This window comes from Hyperoodon ampullatus (genome assembly GCF_949752795.1).
Source record: "Hyperoodon ampullatus genome assembly, chromosome: 1".
Classification (NCBI taxonomy): domain Eukaryota; kingdom Metazoa; phylum Chordata; class Mammalia; order Artiodactyla; family Ziphiidae; genus Hyperoodon; species Hyperoodon ampullatus.
In genome coordinates, this window is record NC_136914.1 from 39,058,763 (window position 1) to 39,081,352 (window position 22,590).

Here is a 22,590-nt window from a genome sequence, read left to right on the forward strand (position 1 = left end):
CTTCCATCATCTTCTTTGTGTGAGCCTCGGTCCTCAGCTACCTTGGGAGTGGACGGCAGGGACATAACTTCCTTTCTTTTGAATTAAGCTTTCACGCATGACATAGTTACATGTGCTCCTATTTGGATACATACACACTACACACAGTAGAAATGTAAATGTTTGAATAGTGCCAGAGTGGGCCAGGAACTGCTCATATCACCATACAATGTCACTGGCATCCAGAATTAGATGGAGGTTAGGAATGAATGGGGTTCATCAGTTGTTGCTTTTTCTTTCATTCTCTTTATCATCTCTAGCTCATCTACCAGGAATGGCAGGAAGAACATGAGAAAGATTCTCTGGGATTATCTAGGCTCTAAAAGTAGTTAGAGACCAGGAGAAAACTGTTCAAATGGAGGAAAGAAGGGGAGAAAATTAACATTCATTGAGCAACAATTACTTATATTACACATCACACACACGAGACCTAATTTCCCAAAACAATTTTATGAAGTATAGGAAGTACCTTCACTTCATATGAGGAAACTTGGGCTTCAAGTATTTATGTTATTGCTCAAAGTCACCCAACCTGTAAGAGTTAGAACCAGATGTTGGACCTAGGCTTGCCAGTCTCCAGTGTCCATGTTCTTTCCACACCAACCCAGGACAGCAGAGTGAGAAAGGAGATGTTAATTTTCTAAACAGAATATGGGCAATAAACAGCTACCCAACAGAGGAGAATTGAATACAAGTGTCATGAGAACAGAAGCTAAACATGAAGCACCATTTGTAATACTATAACTAAAAATCAGCAAAGCACTGAGAGCTCTAAAAGAGATCCTCGCATATGACATTCATTGAGATATTTTTCCATTTTACTCAGCATGAATAAACAATTTTCTCATAAACTGTATAACATGGAAAGATTTCGTGAGTTTGGAGATCACAGAAAAAACACACATAAAGTGAGTAAAGAGTTAAGTGGGGATTTTCTCCCTTTCTGACACCGGAGGAACAGGCATAATGGTTGCCTGATATGACAAATTCATCATTTTCCAAATACTAACTCGTATTATATTGTTGATGATTTTGAATCACTGGTTTCTAGTTTTTCTGCTTCTTTTCTTAAATGAAAAGAAATATCCAGCTGGTAATGACTACCCTCATTCTTCATCTCGGATAGCTATTAGACAGCTATTTCACTTTTGGAGTTAAATCCAGCACCAGTGGCCTGCAAGATCTAGATAGTCTGCCTGAAGATCTGGCATTCATTGCTCTATCGTAAAAAGTTCTTCAAGTCTACTAGCTTCTACTAATACTAATAACTAACTTTTATTGATGCCCACTTTGTACCAACACTGTACTAAGCATTCTGCACAGGTTATCTCATTTCATCCTCATGACAGTCCTAAAGATTAGAATATTATTATTGCTCATGTTGTGAGAAAACTGAGGCAGAGATATTCAGAAACTTATCAAAGATCACAGAGTTAGGGAGTAAGATGGTGATGCCAGGATGTTATTATTTTCTGGACATGATGGTTAACTGAAATACTGCTGCAAGACCAGTCTTCCCTAAATACAAATGGCTGTGGAGTTCCTAAATAAGGAATGATAATCTCTGAACATGAGAAATTACTTTTAATAACTATGTTCATAAATCAAGGAATGAGAAGCCAGTTAGGAAGGTTAAACAATCGTTTCTTTACCTTTATATATATATATATATATATATATATATATCTTTATTGGAGTATAATTGCTTTACAGTGTTGTGTTAGCTTCTGTTGTACAACTAAGTGAATCAGCTATAAGTATACATATATCCCCATATGCCCCTCTTGAGCCTCCCTCCCACCCTCCCTATCCCAACCATCTAGGTCATCACAAAGGATCTTTACCTTTAATGGCGCATCCTGAGTCATGCCAGGATGAAATAATTAGTTACTGTGAAATGTGACCTCACACTCAAGGTCAGGAAAGCTCACATTTTTGCTGTTAAGGACCTAGAATTATGTGATTCTATATTTAAACTCTTATTAACTTTCTGAATTTAATCAGACACTCTGATCTACTCTCTTCAAAGGGAGTGTCTAGGTTTCTAAGTCCATTCTGTTTAAGGACTGGAAGAGCTCAATAAAAAGGCAACCAGAGGCACAGACTTGACTATGGCAGAGGAGGGTAAAAGTGTGGGTATAGATTTCAAATGGGAAGAAACCTGGGAGAAAATTAATGTAGAAAGGAAAGATGTTGATCAGTGATGGCAGACGACAAGGATGATCAGAATCTACAGATGGGGCATGATTTCAAATCAGGTTTAAGATCAGGAGAAAGTGACACAAAGGAAACGCTTGAACAGGAACACCTGAGTGACAAGATAATCAGATGTAATTTCTTGATCTTGTTTTTTGACGTCTGAAGATTACCCAAGATAGCCGAGTCTTAATTAGTGAACACAAGCTCAATGTGGATCAAGGGATCTGGCAAGACAGATTCCATGTTTATAAGAAATTCCTTCAAAAGTTAGAGCTTCAAGTGACCAGGATGTGCTGTCTTTTTTTGTGGAAATTGAATGGGTGGAACCCTAGGGCAGCAGTAACTATCTGAAATAATTTTGACTTTTATCTATAATACAAGCACTTTGGACAACCAATTAAGACAGTGAAGTTCAAACTTATTTTTAGCAGTTCATATGTTTTTTTTCACTTGTGAACATCAAATAAGTGAACCAAAAACAGACTGGTTGATGAGGACAGCTCAGAGCCACATCTGCTCTCTGCCCTCCAAGCATTCCATGAAATGATGTCAATCTCTATTGAAGACTCTATTGATCATGGCCACCGAAATGTTAGCCAACTTCTCCTTTATTACAATACTAAGAAAGGAAGCAAAACTAAATAAAATACTTTAAAAGATATTTAGAAATACTAAAAAAGAAACTGAGGGATACCCAAAATAGGAGAATCCTTAATATTCCTGTTATAGTGGGAAATGGATCCATTTTCTGTAAATGTATTCTAGGAACAAGTTGGTGCATAATAGTTCTAGAAATAATTAACACACTAAAATCTTTCTCTAGACATATATCAAGTTGTAAGGGAGCAAATTTCCCACCCCAAAATATCTCTTTGGCATGCAGATTATTTCGAGCTGGAATCAATCAAGGCCTAAAACATTCAGGAAGAATCTTTGACCTTTGCCCTAACTGCCTAAAGATTGTACATAGAGGTATCACCAAAGATAACTGTGGTATGAACTAGGTGTGGTAGACAGGGAAGAACCTAGCAAGGTCTGTTTGCTAAAATACCTCTCTGTGTCCCACTATCTCTGCATAGCTCAGCAAGCATTTTTTTACCAAGCATTTGCTCTTCTATCTCCATGTCAATTGCCTTCCTCTCCTTTGAAATCCCAAACTAACAAAATCCTCTTTTGTCTTTAGCTGAAGATGGCATTTAAGGTGAGGGCTTTGGCCATTTGGGCAATTTACTCAGTTTTCCTAGATCTAGCCCATGTATACATGCCATTAAACTTTTGGTTGATTTTCTCCTGTTAATCTGTCTCATGTTCATTTATTCTTAGACCAGCCAGAAGAACCTAGAAGGACTGAGGAAAATATCTTCTTCCCCAACATAGTATAAGGGCGAAACTAGTTGTAAAGAGGATCTGTATTCTGAGATCTTTTCTGAGATTTTGCTCACTTTTTTCTCACTTGAGTTCAGCAGCTCCAGATAAGATCAAAGGATTCTGTGAACCAAAAGTCAGTGCATTTGATTTTTAGTTGTTTTTATATTGGGACCATGGAATTCTATAAATGAATAAATAAAACTGTTTCCAAATAGAGATTTATATCAGGGACTGGAATCTGACTTAAAACACAAATATATTTACTGAAATGTATATTTTAAGTGGGATATTATTAACTTTTCCAAAGGGAATTTTTTTAACATCTTTATTGGAGTATAATTGCTTTACAGTGTTGTGTTAGTTTCTGCTGTATAACAAAGTGAATCAGCTATATGTATACATATATGACCATATCCCCACCCTCTTGCATCTCCCTCCCACACTCCCTATCCCATCCCTCCAGGTGGACAAAAAGCTGAACTCCCTGTGCTATGGCGCTGCACCTACTAGCTATCTATTTTACATTTGGTAGTGTATATATGTCAGTATTAGTCTTTCACTTCCTCACAGCTTACTCTTCCCCCTCCCCGTGTCCTCAAGTCCATTCTCTAGTAGGACTGTGTGTTTATTCCAGTCTTGCCCTTAGGTTCTTCATGACCACTTTTTTTTTAAGATTCTACATATACATGTTAGCATACGGTATTTGTTTTCTCTTTCTGACTCTCTTCACTCTGTATGACAGACTCTAGGTCCATCCACCTCACTACAAAAAACTCAATTTCATTTCTTTTTATGGCCGAGTAATATTCCATTGTATATATGTGCCACAGCTTCTTTAACCATTCATCTGTCTATGGACACTTAGGTTGCTTCCATGTCCTGGCTAATGTAAATAGTGCTACAATGAACATTGTGGTACCTGACTCTTTTTGAAGTATGGTTTTCTCAGGGTATATGTCCAGTAGTGGGATTCCTGGATCATATGGTAGTTCTATTTTTAGTTTTTTAAGGAATCTCCATACTGTTGTCCATAGTGGCTGTATCAATTTACATTCCCACCAACAGAGCAAGAGGGTTCCTTTTTCTCCACACACTCTCCAGAATTTCTTGTTTGTAGATTTTTTTTTTTTTTTTTGCGGTATGTGGGCCTCTCACTGTTGTGGCCTCTCCCGTTGCGGAGCACAGGCTCCGGACACACAGGCCCAGCGGCCATGGCTCACGGGCCCAGCCGCTCCGCGGCATGTGGGATCCTCCCAGACCGGGGCACGAACCCATTTCCCCTGCATCGGCAGGCGGACTCTCAACCACTGCGCCACCAGGGAAGCCCTGTAGATTTTTTATGATGGCTATTCTGACCGGTGTGAGGTGATGCCTCATCGTAGTTTTGATTTGCATTTCTCTAATGATTAGTGATGTTGAGCATCTTTCATGTTTTTGCTGGCAATCTGTATATCTTCTTTGGAGAAATGTCTATTTAGGTCTTCCACACATTTGTGGATTGGGTTGGGTTTTTTTTTTTTTGATATGCAGCTGCATAAGCTGCTTGTATATTTTGGAGATTAATCCATTGCTTTGTTTGAAAATATTTTCTCCCATTCTGAGGGTTGTCTTTTCATCTTGTTTATGGTTTCCTTTGCTGTGCAAAAGCTTTTAAGTTTCATTAGGTCCCATTTGTTTATTTTTGTTTTTATTTCCATTTCACTAGGAGGTGAGTCAAAAAGGAGCTTGCTGTGATCATAGGGTATTCTGCATATGCTTTCGTCCAAGAGTTTCACAGTGTCTGGACTTACATTTAAGTCTTTAATCCATTTTGAGTTTATTTTTGTGTATGGTGTTAGGGAGTGTTCTAATTTCATTTTTTTACCTGTAACTGTCCAGTTTTCCCAGCACCACTTATTGAAGAGAGTACCTTTCTCCATTGTATATTATTGCCTCCTTTGTCAAAGATAAGGTGATCATATGTGCGTGGATTTACCTCTGGTCTTTCTATCCTGTTCCACTGATCTATACTTCTGTTTTTGTGCCAGTACCATATTGTCTTGATTACTGTAGCTCTGTAGTATAGTCTGAACTCAGGGAGCCTGATTCCTCTGGCTCCATTTTTCTTTCTCAAGATTGCTTTGGCTCTTCAGGGTCTTTTGTGTTTCCATACAAACCATAAAATTTTTTGTTCTAGTTCTGTGAAAAATGCCAGTGGTAGCTTGTTAGGGAATGCATTGAATCTGTAGATTGCTTAGGATAGTATAGTCATTTTCACAATGTTGATTCTTCCAAACCAAGAACATAGTATATCTCTCCATCTGTTTGTTTCATCTTTAATTTCTTTCATCCTTGTCTTATACAGGTCTTTTGTCTCCTTAGGTAGGTTTATTCCTAGGTATTTTATTCTTTTTTTTGCAATGGTAAATGGGATTGTTTCCTTAATTTCTCTCTTAGATTTTTCATCATTAGTGTATAGGAATGCAAGAGATATCTATACATTAATTTTGTATCCTGGTACTTTACCAAATTCATTCATTAGCTCCAGTAGTTTCCTGGTAGCATCTTTAGGATTCACTATGTATAATATCATGTCATCTGCAAACAGTGACAATTCTGCTTCTTTTCTGACTTGGATACCTTTTATTTCTTTTTTTTCTCTGATTGCTGTGGCTAAAACTGCCAAAACTATGTTGAATAATACTGGTGAGAGCTGGGAAACCTTGTCTTGTTCCTGATCTTACAGGAAATGGTTTCAGTTTTTCACCATTGTGGACGATGTTGGCTGTGGGTTTCTCATATATGGCCTTTACTATGTTGAGGTAGGTTTCCTCTATGCCCACTTTCTAGAGAGTTTTTATTATAAATGGGTGTTGAATTTTTTTGGAAGCTTTTTCTTCAGCTATTGAGATTATCATATGGTTTTTATCCTTCAGTTTGTTAATATGGTGTATCCCATTGATTGATTTGCACATATTGAAGAACCCTTGCATTCCTGGGATAAACCCCACTTGATAATGTTGTATGATCTTTTTAATGTGTTGTTGGATTCTGTTTCCTAGTATTTTGTTGAGGATTTTTGCATCTATTTTCATCAGTGATATTGGCCTTAGCTTTCTCTTTTTGTGACATCTTTTTCTGGTTTTGGTATCAGGGTGATGGTGGCCTCGTAGAATGAGTTTGGGAGTGTTCCTCCCTCTGCTCTATTTTGGAAGAGTTTGAGAAGGATAGGCATTATCTCTTCTCTAAATGTTTGATAGAATTCACCTGTGAAACCATCTGGTCCTTGGCTTTCATTTGTCAGAAGATTTTTAATCACAGTTTCAATTTCAGTGCTTGTTATTTGTCTGTTCATATTTTCTCTTTCTTCCTGGTTCAGTCTTGGAAGGTTGTACTTTTCTAAGAATTTGTCCATTTCTTCCAGGTTGGCCATTTTATTGGCATATAGCTGCTTATAGTAATGTCTCATGATCCTTTGTATTTCTGCAGTGTCAGTTGTTACTTCTCCTTTTTCATTTCTAATTCTGCTGATTTGAGTCCTCTCCCTTTTTTTCTTGATGAGTCTGGTTAATGGTTTATCAGTGTTTTTTATCGTCTCAAAGAACCAGCTTTTTGTTTTATTGATCTTTGCTATCGTTTCCTTCATTTCTTTTACATTTATTTCTGAACTGATCTTTATGATTTCCTTGCTTCTGCTAACTTCGTTTTTTTTGTTGTTGTTCTTCTTCTCCTTTCTCTAATTGCTTTAGGTGTAAGGTTAGATTGTTTACTTGCAATTATTTTACTTCTTGAGGTAGAATTTTACTGCTATAAACTTCCCTCTTAGAACTGCTTTTGCTGCACCCCATAGGATTAGGGTCATTGTGTTTTCATTGTCATTTGTTTCTAGGTATTTTTTGATTTCCTCTTTGATTTCTTCTGTGATCTCTTGGTTATTTAGTAACGTATTGTTCAGCCTCCGTGTGTTTATATTTTTTATAGTTTTTTTTCCTGTAATTGATATCTAGTCTCATAATGTTGTGGTCAGAAAAGATACTTGATATGATTTCAAGTTTCTTAAATTTACCAATGCTTGATTTGTGACCCAAGATTTCATCTATCCTGGAGAATATTCCATGAGCACTTGAGAAGAAAGTGTATTCTGTGTTTTTTGTATGGACTGTCCTATAAATATCAATTAAGTCTATCAGGTCTAATGTGTCTTTTAAAGCTTGTGGGGTTTTTTGTTTTTGTTTTTGTTTTTTTCATTTTGGATGATCTGTCCATCGGTGAAAGTAGGGTGTTAAAGTCTCCTACAATTATTGTGTGACTGTTCATTTCCCCTTTTATGGCTGTTAGCATTTGCCTTGTGTATTGAAGTCCTCCTGTGTTGGGTGCATGAATATTTACAATTGTTATATCTTCTTCTTCAATTGATCACTTAATCATTATGTAGTGTCCTTCTTTGTCTCTTGTAATAGTCTTTATTTCCAAGTCTATTTTGTCCCTAGGTCTGAAGTGGGTCTCTTGTAGACAGCATATATATGGGTCTTGTTTTTGTATCCCTTCAGCCAGTCTGTGTCTTTTGCTTGGAGCATTTAATCTATTTACATTTAAGGTAGTTATTGATATGTATGTTCCTATTACCATTTTCTCAATTGTTTTGGGTTTGTTTTTGTAGGTCTTTTCCTTCTCTTGTGTTTCCTGCTTAGAGAAGTTCCTTTAGCATTTGTTGTAAAGATGGTTTAATGGTGCTGAATTCTCTTAGCTTTTGCTTGTCTGTAAAGCTTTTAATTTCTCCATCGAATCTGAATGAGATCCTTGCTGGGTAGAGTAATCTTGGGTGTAGGTTTTTCTCTTTCATCACTTTAAATATGTCCTTCCACTCCTTTCTGGCTTGCAATGTTTCAGTTGAAAGATCAGCTCTTAACCTTATGGGGTTTCCCTTGTGTGTTATTTGTTGCTTTCCCCTAGCTGCTTTTAGTATTTTTTCTTTATATTTAATTTTTGATAGTTTGATTAATATGTGTTTTGGCATGTTTCTCCTTGGGTTTATCCTGTATGGGACTCTCTGCTCTTCCTGGACTTGATTGACTACTTCCTTTCCCATGTTAGGGAAGTTTTTGACTATAATCTCTTCAAATATTTTCTCAGTCCATTTCTTTTTCTCTTCTTCTCCTGGGACCCCTATAATTTGAATGTTGGTGCATTTCATGTTGTCTCAGAGGTCTCTGAGACTGTCTTCAAATCTTTTCTTTCTTTTTTCTTTATTCTGCTCTGTGGCAGTTATTTCCACTATTTTATCTTCCAGGTCACTTATCCGTTCTTCTGTCTCAGTTATTCTGCTATTGATTCCTTCTAGAGAATTTTAAATTTCATTTCTTGTGCTGTTTATCATTGTTTGTTTGCTCTTTAGTTCTTTCTCATCCTTATTAAAGATTTCTTGTATTTTCTCCATTCTACTTCCAAGATTTTGCATCATCCTTACTATCATTATTCTGAATTCTTTTTCAGGTACACTTCCTATTTCCTCTTCATTTGTTTGGTCTGGTTGGTTTTTACCTTGCTCCTTCATCTGCTACACATTTCTCTGTTTTCTCATTTTGTTTAACTTACTGTGTTTGTGGTCCCCTTTTTGCAGCCTGCAGGTTTGTAGTTCCCATTATTTTTGGTGTCTGCCCCCAGTGGGTGAGGTTGGTTCAGTGACTTGTGTAGGCTTCCTGGTGGATGGGACTGGTGCCTGTGTTCTGGTGGGTGGGGCTGTATCTTGTCCTTCTGGTGGGTGGGGACCATCTTGTAGTGTGTTTTGGAGTGTCTGTGAACTTAGTATGACCTTAGGCAGCCTCTCTGCTAATGTGTGGTGTTGTGTTCCTGTCTTGCTAGTTGTTTGGCATGGGGCATCCAACACTGGAGCTGTTGGCCTTTGGATGGAGCTGGGTCTTAGTGTTGAGGTGAAGATCTCTGGGAAAGCTCTTGCCGATTGATACTACGTGGGGCCAGGGGGTTTCTTGTAGTCTAATGTCCTGGATTCAGTCCTCCGACCTCGGTGGCTTAGGCCCAGCACCTGGCTGGAGCACCGAGACATTGCCAGCCAAATGGCTCAGAAGTAAAGGAAGAAGAAAAACAAACAAACAAAAATGAACAGAGAGAACCCAGGAGAAATGGTAAGAGCAAACCTATACAGACAAAATCACATGAAGAAGCATACACATACACACTCACAAAAAGAGAAAAAGGAGAAAAAATATGTATATATATATATATATTAAAAAAAAGGAAGAGAGCAACCCAGCCAATAAACAAATCCACCAATGATAATAGCACTAAATACTAAACTAAGATAAACATAAAACCAGAAACAAATTAGATGCAGAAAGCAAACCCCAAGTCTACAGTTGCTCCCAAAGTCCACAACCTCAATTTTGGGAACATTCATTGTCTATTCAGGTATTCTTCAGATGCAGGATTTTTCAAGTTGATTATGGGGATTTAATCTGCTGCTCTTGAAGATGCACAGAGAAATTTCCCTTTCTCTTCTTTGTTCGCACAGTTCCTGAGGTTCAGCTTTGGTTTTGGCCCTGCCTTCGTGTAGGTCACACTCAGGAGGGTGTTAAAGAAGCAGCTGATTAGGGCTCTCTTGCTCACTCAGGCCAGGGGGAGGGTGGGGTACGGTAGTCATAATTGGAATGCAGGGTGAGCCTGAGGTGGCAGAGGCTGGCATGACATTGTAACAGCCTGAGGTATGCCTGTTGTCCCTGGATCATGGGACACTGGCAGTGGCGTTCTGCACAGGCTCCTGGGGGTGTGTGGATAGTAACTTGTGCTTTCACACAGGATTCTTGGTGGCAGCGGCAGCAGCATTAGTGGTTCATACCCATCTCTGGGGTCCAAGCTGATAGCTGCAGCTCACACCTGTCTCTGGAGCTCATCTAGGTGGTGCTCTGCCTTCTGTGGGCACACTGGGAAGGAATCCCCTCTCCTTGCACTCCCCGAAACAAAGGTCTCTTGCCTCTCTGGCAGTTTCAGCCTTTTTCCTGGACTCCCTCCTGGCTAGCCGTGGTGCACTAGCCCCCTTCAGGCTGTGTTCACACAGCTAACCCCAGTCCTCTCCCTGGGGTCTAAACTCCGAAGCCCAAGCCTCAGCTCCCAGACCCCATCTGCCCCAGTGGGTGAGCAGACAAGCCTCTCGGGCTGGTGAGTGCTTGTCGGCACTGATCCTCTCTGCAGGAATCCCTCCGCTTTGCCCTCTGCACCTCTGTTACTTCACTCTCCTCTGTGGCTCTGAAGCTTCCCCCCAGCCCACTCCCCATCTCCGCCCGTGAAGGGGCTTCCTAGTGTGTGGAAACGTTTCCTCCTTCACAGCTCCCTCCTAGAGGTGCAGGTCCCTTCCCTATTCTTTTGTCTCTGTTTTTTCTTTTTTCTTTTGCCTACCCAGGTGCATGGGGATTTTCTTGCCTTTTGGGAAGTCTGAGGTCTTCTACCAGCATTCAGTAGGTGTTCTGTAGGAGTTGTTCCACATGTAGATGTATTTTTGATGTATTTATGGGGAGGAGGGTGATCTCCACATCTTACTCCTCCATCATCTTGAAGGTCTCCCCTCGGGAATTTCTTTAAGGTTTGCTATTTGATTCTAGGGTGAGGGCTTAATGAATATTAATAAGGTAGCACACAAAATTTTACAAACAAATCAAACTGAAAATGGACTATGAAAATAGTACTTATTTTCCATACTGAAAATAAATAACAAAAGATTTCAAAATTATAATCCAGTAAGTGGTTGGATAGAGCACAAAATAAAGCTCACCACAAAGAACAGAACCTAGAATAGGTTTTACCTATTGGTTGGCAGTGTCTGTTTGGAACTCTGTGTGGAGAATGATCCAGAAGACACCCTGGGCCCACCTTGGAAGTGTGCTCTTGTTGACCAGCCATATCTACTGTGACCCTGGTGTCAGGGAGAGGCAGTAATACATCAGGTGTTTTCTATTGCTGATTTGGGCCCCCCAAAAGCTTAAGATACTAGAGATGAATAAATCTACTTTATATACCTATGAGTCAAAATAGGCTAGGCAGGACTGAGGTAACAAAGGTAACCCAAAATCTCAGTGACTAACATAATAAAGGTGTATTTGCCAGTCATTCAAAGTCTGAAGCATGTTGAGCAGCCCTCCTCCATCTTGTAACTGGACCATCTGTACATTGGCCTCCAAGGTCACTGTGGCCAAGGATGAATAAGTGGGAGGGCAGTGGGAGGTCTCTTAAAAGGCTACCCCTGAAATTGGCCTGCATCAGTGACCCCCACCTCCCATTGGCCAGAATCCAATCACAAGGCCCCAATCTAAGTCAAACTCATGGATACTGGGTGAACTTTAACAGTTTCTGCCACAGTACATGAAGGCAATTTGTGAAATGGATTCTGGATTTTTTCTAGGATATGGAAGCTATGGTTATTCAACTAATTCAACTTCATATTGGCCTGTGTGGCTGGCAAAGAGCATTTCCTCTTACCTTAGCCTGAAGGTGAAAATGAACTTTAATCAATCAGGACAAGATGATAGCTGCAAACCAGTCATGAGCCAAGAAAAATACATATTGTCTAACCCTAGAACCTTACTCCCCTGTCCTAATAGTTAATAGAGTGTTAACAGTCCATTTCCAACAGAAAAAGGAATCCAACGCAGGTGGCTCAAGAGGTTTTAATGAAGAAACTCTTTAAAAAGGTTTGGACAGAGTTAAGGGAATCACCAAAGGATGGTGAGGCACCTGGAAACCAGCACTAGCAGAAAGCTGTTACTACCTAAAGTTCGTTCCAAAGGGCAAGGAGAAAAAATAATGTCTCCAGAGCTCAGTGAGTGCTGGAACCATGGAGAAAGAGTATCCTGACAGGAACTATAGTCCTAGAGGGATGCAGCCAATACCAGAGACTATGCTTAGAGCACTGATGGAGCAGGGAAGAAATACCCTGACCTCTCTCTTCCGGCCTTTCCAGTCTCCTGCCAGGCCAGTACCTCTCACAGGCCAAAGAGAACAGAGGCTAGCTGACCAGGAAACCAGGGAAATCTGTCATGATGATCAGCCCCAGGGGCAATGAGTAAACAAAACAGTTAGAGTTGGGATTGGGGGGAGGATAGGGAGGCCTGACAAACAGAAAAGAACCGATTAATAGGCCATGGAAAAGACGGCTGAAAAATGAAAATGAAGAGACAGCTTTTGGAGAAATGGGAAGATGTATCAATCCTCTTTTTTTTTTTTTTTTTTTTTTTTTGCAGTACACGGGCCTCTCACTGTTGTGGCCTCTCCCATTGCGGAACACAGGCTCCGGACATGCAGGCTCAGCGGCCATGGCTCACGGGCCCAGCCGCTCAGCGGCATGTGAGATCTTCCCGGACCAGGGTGCGAACCCATGTCCCCTGCATTGACAGGCGGACTCTCAACCACTGTGCCACCAGGGAGGCCCCAATCCTCATTTTTAATGAGAAATATCCTTTTTACCATTCCAATTGGCTCCATTCCTAGGTTGACTATTCAAGTGCAAGAACTACTACAGTGACTATATATAGATACAACAAGTATCCTAGCAAAAGTATCTGCTAAAACAAATGCACTCCTATCAAAAAGACTCCTCGGCCATATCAAAAGGAGACTCACAAAGGAGTGGAGACCTTCCTTAAGCCATCTATTTATTCAACTACCAACTCAGCAAATATCTTTTGAGTATCGACTAAGTGCCAGGGACTTCATTAGGCACTGAAAATGCAAAGATGAACAAGACTGATATGATTTCTTCCCTCCTTTGGTTGTATGATCTGTGGGAAAGCTGAAGCACAGTAAGCAAAGCATCTTCTGCAGATAGGTTTGGAGAGAAGGCACACACCAGGTCACAAAGAGCCTTGGAGGTCATGGTTGGAAGAGGGTATTTTACTCTGATTTCCATGGGAAGCTACTGAAACCGTAAGGCCATGACTTCTCACTGTACTTAGAATAAAATGATCCATTAAGGGTTCAAGACAATCCATCCATTCTTGCCATGTGAAGAGTGGACTTGTAGGAGCCATGTTTGGAAGCAGGAGTGCCAGTTAGAAGATTTTTTTCAGGGTCCATGTAAAAGAGGTCAATGAATGGACCAGGAAGCAAGCTGTAGAGATAGAAGTGCACAATTTCAAAGTACATTTTCAAGGCATATTTGGTTTGTCAGATTTGTTAAGATCAGGGCAGCCTCCAGCCTGGAAAAATCTGTATAAATCCCTTTGTCTTAAGTGTTTGCCAGCTGGGTTTATGGATGGTCTCTAGGCTCGATATTGCATATTTGTGAATTCACTGAATGTATTAATTTCCTAGGGCTGCTGTAACAAATTACTACAAACTTGGTGGCTTAAGACAACAGAAATTTATTCTCTGTAGTTCTGGAGGCTGAAAGTGCTAAATCAAAGTGTCCACCCTTCTGGTGGCTCTGAGGGGAAGTCATGCCATGCCTTTCTCCTAGCAATCTTTGACTTTCTTTGACTTGGGACTTCCCTGGTGGTCTAGTGGTTGAGAGTCTTTCTTCTAATGCAGGGGCCACAGGTTTGATCCCCGGTCAGGGAACTAAGATCCCACGTGCCACGGGGCAACTAAGCCCTCATGCTGTAGCTACTGAGCCCATGTGCCACAACTAGAGGCCCCTTGTGCTGCAACTGCTGAGCCCATGTGCTCTGGAGCCTGCACACCACAACTAGAGAGAAGCCCGTGTGCCTCAACAAAAGATCCTGTGTGCCGCAATTAAGACCAGATGGAGCCAAATAAATAAATAAATTAATTAAAAATTAAAAATTAAATGCATTACTCTAATCTCTGCCTCTCTTCACATGGCCTTCTTCCCTGTGTGTCTCTGTGTCTCAAATCTCCCTCTCTTTTCTCTTATAAGGACATTAGTCATTGGATTTAGGACCCACTCTAAATCCAGGATGATCTCTTCTTCAGATCTTTAAATTAATTTCACCTGCAAAGACCCTATTTCCAGATAAGTTCACATTCACAGACGTCAGAGTTTAGGGCTTAGACATACATTTTTTTTGGGGGGACACAATTCCATCACTGACCTGAGCTTTTCACTTTCTTGTGTGAATGTGACAATTATATCAAATCAAATAAAATATTAAATAATGCTACTGGGTATAATTTATAACCCAAAGTACTATCCAAATGATTATTAATATATTAAAAAATTATTTTATTTGAAGGGCAGATTTAACAGTCAACATATTATTCAACCATATGCTTTTTCACAAAGTAATTTTAATAACAACAACAACAATAAAAGGAGCTTTCTATCACACTTAAATTTATCTAATGTATAATATTAGCATGTGGCTATAAATGCATATGCATCTATATCAATAAATGAGAGAGATGGAAAGATGAGAGGAAAAGAAGAATAAGAAAACATGAGAGAGGGAGGGAAGGGAGGAAGGAAAAGAGGGAGAAAGAGGAATGAAGGGAGGGAAATCCCTTTATATATTACATACCATTGTCCTTCTCTGGTCAAAGGAAACTTAGATTTTCATGGTCTAAAGAAAGGAAGACCATAGGCATGTAAAATGTAAAAAGAAACAAGAAGCTAATTCTATGAAGCACTGAGCTCAGGGCTTTAATGATATTATTGCATGAAATACGCCTCACAACCCAGTGATGTTGACACCACTTTCCTCCTCATTTTACACCTGAGGTTTACAGAGATTATATAACTTGCCCAGGGTCATGGGGTTGCCAAGAAAGTGGCAGACCGGGGATGTGAACCCAGGTTTGCCTGATAGTTGATCCATAGTGCTCAAAACCACAGTACCATATCAGTGTTTCATTCCTATGGGTTACTTAAACATTTTCATTCATCCAACAAGCATTGGATACTTGTTACAGGGGCAAGAAACAGACATGAACAATGCAGAATAGGTCCCTGTTTTCTTGGGGCTTGCATTCCAGTGGGGGAAATAGGCAATAGGTCAATTAGTACACAAAGTCATTCTCAATGATACTATGGAATCATTGAAACTGGGTACTGTGATAAAGCACGATTGGAAAGGGGGAGCCCACTTTTGACAACAGGTTGAAGAAAGACCCTTAGGAAAGTGACCTTTGTGTATAGACCTGAATAAAACAGGGGGTGAAAAACCCCATGAAGATATTGGAGAAGAATATTCCAGGGAGAAGGAAGAACAAGTGTAAAGAATCTGAGGCAAGAGTGTACTAGAAACGCCTGACAATAAGGCCAATGAGTCCAGGAGAAAGGGACCATGAAGACATGAGGGTGATGAGGAAGGCTGGGCTGAGGTGTATAGTCCCTGTAGATGAAGCAACGACAAGGGGGAGAAGTGGCTTTATTCTAAGTGCAATCCAAAGACCTTAGAGGGCTTTAGGAAGGAGAGTGACGGGATCTGCTAATAATTTTTAAAGATTGCTCTGACGCTATGGTAGGGGACCAACACTAAAGTAGATAGATTCAAAGAGACCAGTCACAAGGCTGTTGATTTCTCCCCAGAGCGAGGTGTTGGCAGTAAGTTGGTGGTAATAGACAGGGAGAGAAGTCAACTGATATGAGTATATATTCTTGATGGACTTAGATGTGATTAGTAAGGGAAAGAGAGGAATCAAAAATGATGACTTGCTTTCGGCTTGATTAACTGTGCACTTGCTTCACATCAAGGAAGTGAGACTTACAATGACTGACCTCTGCTGTCATATCTGAGGTGCTGCACCTCCCCATTTCTAGACTTTACAGTTCTAAACCCATCCTTCCACTTCCTCCCCTCCCCTTCCTCATAAATCTCAGACCTCCAAAACTGTCCCTCCCTAACACACACACACACAAACACACACACTCACTCACACACTGTCCATGCATGACCATTTCTTGCCCCCTTTTTCTGGGACATCTCCCTCAGTGATTTAGGCTCACATAGATTCCTCCTTTACATTAGAATATTAGCTTTGGAAAGACCTTAGAGACTGCCATCTCTGAGCCCCTCATTTCACAGAAATCAAATTCTCTTTCTTATAATCCAGCTGCCTTCTAAAATTCTTTCCCCTGTATAGTCCCTCTTCTTCAACAGGTACTTTATGACAAAGTGTTTGGTTCTCTCATTTGTCTGCTCTATACCTTCTTTGCCTCCCTAGATAAGGACAGAGACTGTGTCATCATCTGGCATTACACACAGTGCTGACTCTATTACTCAAGGCTATTCAATACACTTAGGGGTTGGCTGATTGATTATACTGTAGTCCCATATTTGCATACCTAACCTCTCATGTTTTTAAGTCTACAATCTAAATTTCCATGGCAGTCAGCTACATCCAGTTCTGGTCTGCTCTAGGGAAAAAGTAAAATCTTGCTCATTTTATATCTTTATTATTATCAAATGGTGTTAATATATCTGATCAACCTAGCACAAAGGAAATTGCAGTCACTGTATTCTTCAATTTCTATTGCCATCTCTGCATAAACTGGGCTAAACTAAGGTCCTAGATTCTGTCTACTTGTTACTAAATCCTGGACATATCATTAGTGATCAATGGCCTAATCCTTTTAATATGCCTTCCAAGAAGACTCTCTTATTACCCATGCTCCTTCAGGAAGGAGCTAGGGATGTAGGAGGGGAGGGGAGTGGAGAAATCTGCTAAATTCTCTGAAATTACATTTTGGGTTTAGAAACAACTATGTCTTGGCTATGCAGAAATGAGTTCACCAGCATTTTTGGAACACAACCGGAATCTGTCCTCTCTCCATTCTCATTGACCTTAAAAGCTTGTTCTTTTCACCTGTTTCATCTGAAAGCTGTACTGCCTTTTGCTTTGTCCATAGATGCTGCCCTAAGTGTCTAAGTGGAACCAAAAGAAAAAACACGGCTCACCAGACTTGTCCCGGTTCATCTCTGATTGCCAACCTCATTCCACATAACCATGGCTCCCTTCGAAACCAAGACCTTAGGGCCAACTCTAATTTGTTTTTATTGTTCTCTCCCATATTGTCTGGATAATTCTGGTCTCTAAATGGCCTATAACAAATGACGATTCACACACATACACACTTCATGCCATGGATATTTTCAGAATTAGTATTTTAACTTTCTAGTCACATTAATAATGAGATCCATAAGGCTATACAGCTTAGGGGTTGAGAGATCTACTTCGGAGTCAGGCAGACTGGAGCAAAGCCTTGATTTTCTATTTATCTGTATGACAAAAACTTTAACTTTCCAATCCTTATTTTCCTCTTCCACTATTTAGGGATTAAAAACATCTCCAAATAGGGTTTTGCAGGAATGCTGGGATTTAAGGCACACGAAACTTTGAGCACAGTGTCTGGCATAGAATGACCCTCTCAGTAATTACAAGCTGCTCTTAGCATTACTGGTGTTATTGTTATAAAACAATAAAATGTTCCTAGAAGTTTTAATAGTGACGGACAAAGTCAGAACAAGGGTTCCTTCAGTGACTTTCTAATTTAGACGAGGAAACAAAAGAACCTCTGGGAAAAGTTGGAAACTGTGTGGCTGCTCCCCCAGCCCCCGATCCCCACCCTGTGGGTGGCATGACCGATTGAAAAGGCTAATTGAGCAGCAACCCCAGATAACTTCAGGGGTGATAAGTTTCATGAGCATTATCTGGAAACTTTATCTTGCCAACAAAAATAAGCAGGGTCTCCTACAAAAAGAATCTAAAATCTGTTCACTAAGCAGTGTTTTGAACAACAAATACAGATGGACAGTAATATTTACGGTCAATTTACCAGAATCAGGTATCAGATGACCTCTGACACTAGCCATCGCTTACTAAAGAGCTAATTAGCTGTAAAAATGAGGTGACAAGTCAATTGTATCAGCACAAAGGATGAATTTGTCATGTGGGATTTCACTGGTAGTAAGGCCTGCCATTACAGCTTCTGGGTGGCTACTTGGCCTACAAAAAAGCTAACTTTCCCTTACGGGAAGAAGAAGGTAGAAGCCAAGTGTAAAGGAGGCTGCGGAGTGCTCACATCAGAGTCACGGTGTGACACAAACAGTAACCTCAGGAGCCCAGAGATATGGGGCCTCCACATCTGGCAGGTGAGAGAACACCTAGCTCCTCAGGACTGTTATTCAGTAACTACCAGAAACACTAGCTTGAGCAATAATAAAAATGCTATTACTCACTATGTTTTCCCCTCTGCTTTGGCCAGCAGAACTAAATTTTGCTTTCTACAATGCAGTTTTTTCCCCGCTTGAGATGTTGGAAAACTAGAGAATTTAAAAGAAGAAAAGTCACCTATAACTCCTCCATAAACTCCTAAATAATCAGTGTTAACAGTTTGGTGTGGCTCTTTCTCGCAGTGCTTTAGCAAACAAAATTAGAATCAAATTTCATATACAGTTTATGGTCTTTCTTAACTTCATATTATATCAAAAAAGTATGTTTGTTATCAACTATTTTCAGTAATATTATTTAAATCATTGAATGATATATCATATGGGAATATCATAATGTATTTAATTCACATGTTTCCAAGTTCCCCAGCTTTCAAAAGTCACTCTTTCTAAGATGCTGAAATAACATTGTCTAATTCCCCAACCTGCCATGCAGAATATTCAGATTTTCTTACTCACTACATCTGGGAATTCCCCAAAATGCCTACCTGTTCCTGAAAATGTTCTGTTTGTTGTCATAGCCTATGCCTCTTTTCTTTTCTTTTTTTTTTTGAACAGGTCATCTTTATTTTTTTATTTTTTATTTTTTTGCTTTATAACAAACTTAATCAGTTATACATATACATATGTTCCCATATCCCCTCCCTTTTGCGTCTCCCTCCAACCCTCCCTATCCCACCCCTCCAGGCGGTCACAAAGCACCGAGCTGATCTCCCTGTGCTATGCGGCTGCTTCCCACTAGCTATCTACCTTACGTTTGGTAGTGTATATATGTCCATGCCGCTCTTTCACTTTGTCACAGCTTACCCTTCCCCCTCCCCATATCCTCAAGTCCATTCTCTAGTAGGTCTGTGTCTTTATTCCTGTCTTACCCCTATGTTCTTCATGACATTTTTTTGTCTTAAATTCCATATATATGTTTCAGCATACAGTATTTGTCTTTCTCTTTCTGACTTACTTCACTCTGTATGACAGGCTCTAGGTCCATCCACCTCATTACAAATAGCTCAATTTCGTTTCTTTTTATGGCTGAGTAATATTCCATTGTATATATGTGCCACATCTTCTTTACCCATTCATCCGATGATGGACACTTAGGTTGTTTCCATCTCCCGGCTATTGCAAATAGGGCTGCTATGAACATTTTAGTACGTCTCTTTTTGAATTATGGTTTTCTCAGGGTATATGCCCAGTAGTGGGATTGCTGGGTCATATGGTAGTTCTATTTGTAGTTTTTTAAGGAACCTCCATACCGTTCTCCATAGTGGCTGTACCAATTCACATTCCCACCAGCAGTGCAAGAGTGTTCCCTTTTCTCCACACCCTCTCCAGCATTTATTGTTTCTAGATTTTTTGATGATGGCCATTCTGACTGGTGTGAGATGATATCTCATTGTAGTTTTGATTTGCATTTCTCTAATGAGTAAAGATGTTGAGCATCCTTTCATGTGTTTGTTGGCAGTCTGTATATCTTCTGTGGAGAAATGTCTATTTAGGTCTTCTGCCCATTTCTGGATTGGGTTGTTTGTTGTTTTGTTACTGAGCTGCATGAGCTGCTTATAAATTTTGGAGATTAATGCTTTGTCAGTTGCTTCATTTGCAAATATTTTCTGCCATTCTGAGGGTTGTCTTTTGGTCTTGTTTATGGTTTCCTTTGCTGTGCAAAAGCTTTTAAGTTTCATTAGGTCCCATGTGTTTATTTTTGTCTTTATTTCCATTTCTCCAGGAGGTGGGTCAAAAAGGATCTTGCTGTGATTTATGTCATAGACTGTTCTGCCTATGTTTTCCTCTAAGAGTTTTATAGTGTCTGGCCTTACATTTAGGTCTGTAATCCATTTTGAGCTTATTTTTGTGTATGGTGTTAGGGAGTGATCTAATCTCATACTTTTACATGTCCCTATCCAGTTTTCCCAGCACCACTTATTGAAGAGACTGTCCTTTCTCCACTGTACATTCCTGCTTCCTTTATCAAAGATAAGGTGACCATATGTCCGTGGGTTTATCTCTGGGCTTTCTATCCTGTTCCATTGATCTACATTTCTGTTTTTGTGCCAGTACCATACTGTCTTGATCACTATAGCTTTGTAGCATAGTGTGAAGTCAGGGAGCCTGATTCCTCCAGCTCCATTTTTCTTTCTCAAGATTGTTTTGGCTATTCGGGGTCTTTTGTGTTTCCATACAAATTGTGAAATTTTTTGTTCTAGTTCTGTGAAAAATGCCAGTGGTAGTTTGATAGGGATTGCATTGAATCTGTAGATTGCTTTGGGTAGTACAGTCATTTTCACAATGTTGATTCTTCCAATCCAAGAACATGGTACATCTCTCCATCTATTTGTATCATCTTTAATTTCTTTCATCAGTGTCTTATAATTTTCTGCATACAGGTCTTTTGTCTCCTTAGGTAGGTTTATTCCTAGATATTTTATTCTTTTTGTTGCAATGGTAAATGGAAGTGTTTCCTTGATTTCACTTTCAGATTTTTCATCATTAGTATATAGGAATGCCAGAGATTTCTGTGCATTAATTTTGTATCCTGCAACTTTACCAAATTCATTGATTAGCTCTAGTAGTTTTCTGGTAGCATCTTTAGGATTCTCTATGTATAGTATCATGTCATCTGCAAACAGTGACAGCTTTCTTCTTCTTTTCCGATTTGGATTCCTTTTATTTCCTTTTCTTCTCTGATTGCTGTGGCTAGAACTTCCAAAACTATGTTGAATAAGAGTGGTGAGAGTGGGCAACCTTGTCTTGTTCCTGATCTTAGTGGAAATGGTTTCAGTTTTTCACCATTGAGGACGATGCTGGCTGTGGGTTTGTCATATATGGCCTTTATTATGTTGAAGAAATTTCCCTCTATGCCTACTTTCTGCAGGGTTTTTACCATAAATGGGTGTTGAATTTTGTCAGAAGCTTTCTCTGCATCTATTGAGATGATCATATGGTTTTTCTCCTTCAGTTTGTTAATATGGTGTATCACGTTGATTGATTTGCGTATATTGAAGAATCCTTGCATTCCTGGAATAAACCCCACTTGATCATGGTGTATGATCCTTTTAATGTGCTGTTGGATTCTGTTTGCTAGTATTTTGTTGAGGATTTTTGCATCTATGTTCATCAGTGATATTGGCCTGTAGTTTTCTTTCTTTGTGACATCCTTGTCTGGTTTTGGTATCAAGGTGATGGTGGCCTCGTAGAATGAGTTTGGGAGTGTTCCTCCCTCAGCTATATTTTGGAAGAGTTTGAGAAGGATAGGTGTTAGCTCTTCTCTCAATGCTTGATAGAATTCGCCTGTGAAGCCATCTGGTCCTGGGCTTTTGTTTGATGGAAGATTTTTTATCACAGTTTCAATTTCAGTGCTTGTGATTGGTCTGTTCATATTTTCTATTTCTTCCTGATTCAGTCTTGGCAGGTTGTGCATTTCTAAGAATTTGTCCATTTCTTCCAGGTTGTCCAATTTATTGGCATAGAGTTGCTTGTAGTAATCTCTCATGATCTTTTGTATTTCTGCACTGTCAGTTGTTACTCTTCCTTTTTCATTTCTAATTCTATTGATTTGAGTCTTCTCCCTTTTTTTCTTGATGAGTCTGGCTAATGGTTTATCAATTTTGTTGATCTTCTCAAAGAACCAGCTTTTAGTTTTATTGATCTTTGCTATCATTTCCTTCATTTCTTTTTCATTTATTTCTGATCTGATTTTTATGATTTCTTTCTTTCTGCTAACTTTGGGATGTTTTTGTTCTTCTTTCTCTAATTGCTTTAGGTGCAACTTTAGGTTGTTTATTCGAGATGTTTCCTGTTTCTTAAGGTGGGATTGTATTGCTATAAACTTCCCCCTTAGAACTGCTTTTGCTGCGTCCCATAGGTTTTGGGT